Source organism: Octopus sinensis, linkage group LG9 (assembly GCF_006345805.1).
Source record: "Octopus sinensis linkage group LG9, ASM634580v1, whole genome shotgun sequence".
Taxonomy (NCBI): domain Eukaryota; kingdom Metazoa; phylum Mollusca; class Cephalopoda; order Octopoda; family Octopodidae; genus Octopus; species Octopus sinensis.
Window position 1 is genome coordinate 850,880 of NC_043005.1, and position 6,272 is coordinate 857,151.

The following is a 6,272-nucleotide window of genomic DNA, read 5'->3' on the forward strand; positions in this document are numbered from 1 at the left end:
TTTGATGGTGACACTCCTTTAGAACTATCACATACTGTCAAAGAGAAGGGAGCACAAACATAGACTTCTTTCAGTTTACAAATCTACCAAATCCATTCTCAAGGTATTGGTTTTCCCAAGGCACCATGCATTGAGATAGAACCTGAAGTGGTGTGGTTGGGAAAGGAACTTCTTCACCTCACACACACACATACTCATACACACAAACACATGCACACACACATATATGCAGGCTGTTCGGCTCCTTTTTCAAGGACCTGCTTGATGTATTTGGTGAAGAGTTAGTGGTGCTGGAGAGCATGAAGATTAAACTTGTAGTTGCAAAGACATTAGCTTACACGGAAAACTGCAACCATCTGAATATTGGAAACGAGTTATCTTTATAATGAGGGTTCATGCCAGGTATCAAAATGCTGACATTGTGACTGCTGGTCACTGCTCTGTAAAGGCTGTAGGATATGACATGGACATCTGCAACAGAGCGGGAAGGGATGTGGCAGATGTTCTGCTGGACAAGCTAGTTGGAAGATCTGAGTGATGGAATCTAGGTTTTAGCAAGAGAGATTAGTGTTGGAGTGGCCACCACGAAGCTGGCCCTGAATGAGGACCTTTGCTACTATTTGTACAAAAGGTGCAAGAAGCAAATTCTGACAGCCAAGGCCAAGGAGGGCTGCTTGATGAAAGAAGCTCCTAAACAAGCTTAGGCAGCCTTTTAAGCCACGTATCTGGTTCTTTTCAAACGAAAAGAACTTCTGCCAGCACCAGTTACACAACACTCAGAACAACACATGGTTTGTCTACAATCCACATGATTTCCCATATATCATGAAAAACCGGTTTTCCCAAACTGTGATGGTATTTGAATATGGCCTTAGGCTCAATTGTTTGTATGAAACTACTGGACAGTGTGGTCAATCCATAGTTGGAGAAGATTGCTGTTGGAAGGTCTTATGTATATATGACTTCGAGATTCCATTCCTTACCATACCAGAAAGAGTCAGAAATAGTTGTTGGAGAATTTCTAAAACTTCACTAGTTCCAATTTCTAGCTTCCTAATTCCCCCAGTTGTAATCTCATGGATTACTATGTGTGAGTTGCAGTTGAGAAAGACCCCAACTGCTCTAGCTGCAACACCAACGCCTAACTGGTGGCCAAGATCAAGGTGTTGAAAGATTATCTCTGGGACACAGTGAGGAATACATGCACCAGGTTCTGTGGAGCCATCTTAGACTGTGGTGAAGGTTGAAGGTGACTACTTTTAGAAAACCATTTTCACCCATCCATAATAGATTTACCATTTAAAAAAACTTTTGGATGGGATTTTACATGTTCTTTTCCTTTCATATAAACTGTCAAATTTAACTTGAACATCCTGTATATACATAGGCTCATCATTGTTTTAGTGTCCATTTTTCTGTGTTTGCATGGGTCAGATGGAATTCATTGAGGCAGATTTTTTTATGACTAAATGCCCTTGTTGCAAACCAACACCTGACACTAAGGAAGGGATTATTATCCCTATAGCCCCAGACATGCATTACAGAAGATTGCAAATAAATGACTGCCTGTACGACTGTAACACATATTTACAACTATGTTGTGATACAAAGAATTGAGCTTCTTCATCTCTGTACAATGACATTATATCTTCCATACAAAGATGAGACCATTCCCCATTGTTTTCACAATAGATGTTGTATGATGGGTTGTTTTGAAGTTTTTGGCTCTGAATTTTCTGCTTCGTTTTATTATGACTATTGTTTCTTTTTATATTAAATTGTTTGGATGATTCTGTAATATATTAATTTTCACTTTCTGAGAAATTCAATATCTTGACATTTGAAGTTAAACAAAAGCCAAAATAGAAATAACACCCAATTAAAGGAAATTGGATGGAGGAAAATTTATTAACACATTACAAGATATAATTCTCAAATGGCCAAAACCTTTCCAAAATAGCTGATGAATGTTATTACATTCATATGCCTGATGGTTATCACTGCTTTTATTGTTTCCAAATGTAAGTTGTTTTATTATTAATAATATTATACTGCTTTTATTTATAACCAGTAAATTCTGTAATATCTACAAGACACAAATTTCTTATGGAGAACTATAATCTACTTAGATTTGTTTAATCATTTTATTATTATAATCATTATTAAGGCGGTGAGCTGGCAGAATCGTTAGCACGCTGGGCGACATGCTTAGCAGTATTTTGTCCATCTTTACATTCTGAGTTCAAATTCTGCTGAGTCAGTCCTTTCAGAGTCAATAAAATTTGTACCAGTTGAGCACTGGTAACTGACTTACCCACTTCTCTAAAATTGCTGACCTTGTGTGAAAGTGTGAAACTATTATTAGTAGTAGTACAGTAATCCCTTGACAGTACTCTACTGTATGTTTATTTTTATAATTTGTATATAATAGAGAATAAAACTTTTAAAAAAAGTTTTATCTGTGGCCAGCTTATAAAAAAGAAAAACGATTAAGGTGAAACTTTATGTATAATTATAATTACTTTATTATTTCATTTCATTGTCTATCTATGTAAACACAGTTTAATCTTCCATGGCATATGTTTAGAAAAAACAAAAACTTCAGATCCCTTCGCTCAATCCAGCTCTTTCACGCTCATTTATTATCGTCATTTATTCATTCATTTATCTAATTTTGTCACAGTTTGGCTGACCGAAAAACTGTTGGTCATAGCCCTAGTTAAGAATTCAAATGCCCAATTCCATCTCATTATTATCATCAATATTCTCTCACACCAACAGCCTGAGTTTTTGCTGTTTTGTAGTGCTTGTGCCCTTCCCACCCCACCACCTGTACCAGAAGTCTCTATCCTCTGGCCTTTATCAGATGTCTCTCCCATGAACACCTTCAAAGGCTTAATGTTCCCTCATCCTTACTTAGAGTTTATCTCCTATGTAATGTAGTGATTATGTAACACATAAAATGATGGTGTAGTGTACGCAGGTTGAAGGCTATTGTATGTTTATCAGTTCTGCCAAATGCGAGCTTTCTTTTCAGGTACATGACACTGCTGTTCCCCTTCCCAGGGTCTCGCGGGCACACCTCCCACACTCTCAGAGTTGGCACACTTAATGTTAGGTCTGGTGAGATTGTTGAAATGCTTGAACAGAGACGTGTAGATTTGTGCTGCATCCAAGAAGTAAGGTGGAGAGGAAGTTCTGTTTGGTTCCTCACAGGTAAACAGCATAGGTATAAGATTGTCTGGGCAGGGAACACAGACAGGGTCAGGGGCATGGGTATACATCTTGCAGAGAAATGAATTAAGGTAATCCAGGTAGTCAGAGTCTAATAGAATACTTAAGATTAGATTAGTGCTGCAACATGGGTTGGCAACCATTATCTCGCTTTGTGCCCCTCAGCCAGAGCTACCTAATGAACAGAAAGACCGATTTTATGACACCCTCTTGAAGACTACTCATCAACGAATGACAGGGACCTTCAGTTTGTGGCTGGTGAATTCAATGAGCATGTTGGACAACATGTAGTGGGGTGGCGTACATGGAGGCTATGGTTTTGGTTCCCACAATGAGGAGGGAACCAGGCTGCTGGAGTTCTGCAATGCAAATGATCTTATGGTTTGTAATACTAACTTCAGGAAACCTGCTATTCACCTATTGATCTGGTGGACACACTAGTCAAATTGATTACATCCTTGCCAGGCAGTGGGAAAGATGGCTACTTAAATGCCAAAACCTTTGCAGGTAAAGAATGCACCCCACAACATAGTTTAGTAGTTAGCGACTTCAGGATCAGGTTTAAATGGATGCCCAGAAGACGACCAGCATAGAGAAGAAGGGTTTGGAAGTTTAAGGATCCTGTGAATGGACAGAAATTTAGAGATGTATTACTCAAAGCTTTTGACAAAATAGAGAGGGATATAGCATTACATGATGTGGAAGACAACTGGAGGTTCCTACAGGACAACTTGTTGAGGGCTACTGACCAGATCTGTGGATAATGCAAAGCCCCCTCTGGATCCAAGGTAACGTGGTGGTGGAACAATGTAGTTGACAGGGCTATTAGGGAAAAGAAACAGGTATGGAAGGACTGGAAGAAAGGTGGTAGCAGGGAATTGTATCAAGACAAGGAAAAACACCCGGCTCATCAGGAATCACCGCAGAGATGCTTCAAATATCAGGTGGTGTCAGCTATAGTCTAGTCACCCGTATAGTCAATCAGGTGATACATGAAGGAGTCATACCCAGTGACTGGTGTAGCAGTACCATAGTCAACTGCTACAAAGGTAAAGGTGATGCATTAGATATGAATATTTACAGAGGTATCAAGTCATTGAATCAGATAATGAAAGTCATGGACGAAGTCCCAATTTGGGAGAGAGTCAGTTTAGACGAGATGCAGTTTGGGTTCGTGCCAGGGAAAAGCACCACTGATGCTTTATTTCTGGTAGACAGCTGCAGGATAGATACCTAGCCAAAGATAAGCCTCTGTACCTGGCTTTTGTTGACATGGAGAAAGCCTTTCACTGGCTACTCAATCCTTTATCTGGTGGTCAATGTGGAAACTAGGGATAGATTAGTGGTTAGTGAGAGATGTACAAGCCATGTACAGGGATGCTGTCATTAAGGTGAGTGTTGGCAACTAGTACAGTGAAGAATTCCAAGTAGGAGTAGGGGTCCACCAAGGATCAGTTCCCAGGTCCCTCTTATTCATCATAGTCCTCCAGGCAATAACAAAGGAATTCAAGACAGGATACCCTGGAGCTTCTAAGGTGAGTGTTGGCAACTAGTACAGTGAAGAATTCCAAGTAGGAGTAGGGGTCCACCCAAGGATCAGTTCCCAGTGAGGGCTAACTGGGAAGATAGTTTTTGTGTGTGGCAAATGCTCAGGAGCATTAAACACTGAAAATGTGCTGAAAACAGCCTCCATCACATGCCAGGGAGAAAAACTACTAGTTCATAGTTTCTGTTACCTAGGTGACCAAGTCAGTAGTGGGGATGGATGCTCTAAGAGTGTAGCTGCTAGAATAAGAATAGTCTGGTCAAAGTTCAGAGAGCTCCTACCTCTGCTGGTGACAAAAGGCTCCTCACTCAGAATAGAAAGTAGACTGTATGACGCATGTGTGTGAACAGCCATGCTACATGGCAGTGAAACATGGGCCATGACTGCTGAAGACATGTGTCAGTTTGCAAGGAATGAAGCCAGTATGCTCCGCTGGATGTGTAATGTCAGTGTGCGTACTCGACAGAGTGTAAGCACCCTGAGAGAAAAGTTGGACATAAGAAGCATGAGATGTGGTGTGCAAAAGAGACGACTGCACTGGTATGGTCATGTGTTGCATATGGATGAGGACAGCTGTGTGAAAAAGTGTCACACCCTAATAGCGGGGGGAACCTGTGGAAGGGGCAGATCCAGAAAGACCTGGGATGAGGTGGTGAAACATGACCTATGAATGTTGGGCCTCACAGAGGCAATGACTAGTGACTGAGACCTTTGGAAACATGCTGTGCTTGAGAAGACCCGGCAAGCCAAGTGAGACTGTAACCATGGCCTATGCCAGTGCAGCATAACTGGCCCACTTAAGAGTACCCTTCAATCATTGGGCAATAAACTGCGCTTGCAAACATCTGTTGAGTCAAGTGAAGTCATTGTTGTGGCTGATGACAGTACCACATGATTGGCACCTGTACCAGTGGCACATAAAAAGCACCATTCAAGCGTGGTCAATGCCAGTGCTGCTTGGCTGGTCCTGTGGCAGTGGCACATAAAAAGCACCATTTGAGCATGATCATTGCCAGTGACGCCTGACTGGCTCCCATGCCGGTGGTATGTAAAAAGCACCATCCAAACGTGGTCGATGCCACTGTCACCTGACTGGCTCCCATGCTGGTGGCTCATAAAAACCACCCACTACACTCTCGGAGTGGTTGGCGTTAGGAAGGGCATCCAGATCAGATTGGAGCCTGGTGCAACCTTCTGGCTTGCCAGCCCTCAGCCAAACCGTCCAATCCAGAAAGCGGATGTGAAACAATGATTATTATTATTATTATGTTAATTTCCTTCAGCTTTATTGTGCTTGTATTGTAATGGAAGTTAAGGATATTCTGAAAGCATACACCTTTTACAAGATTACTTATTAATATTATTGACATCATTCATTAAGTGGATAAATTTGTATTTTACCTTACTCAACCTGGCAGAAATCACAGCTAAATAAACCCTATAATCACACCCTCATATTTTACCAACCTAACATAGAACAACACAAAGATGA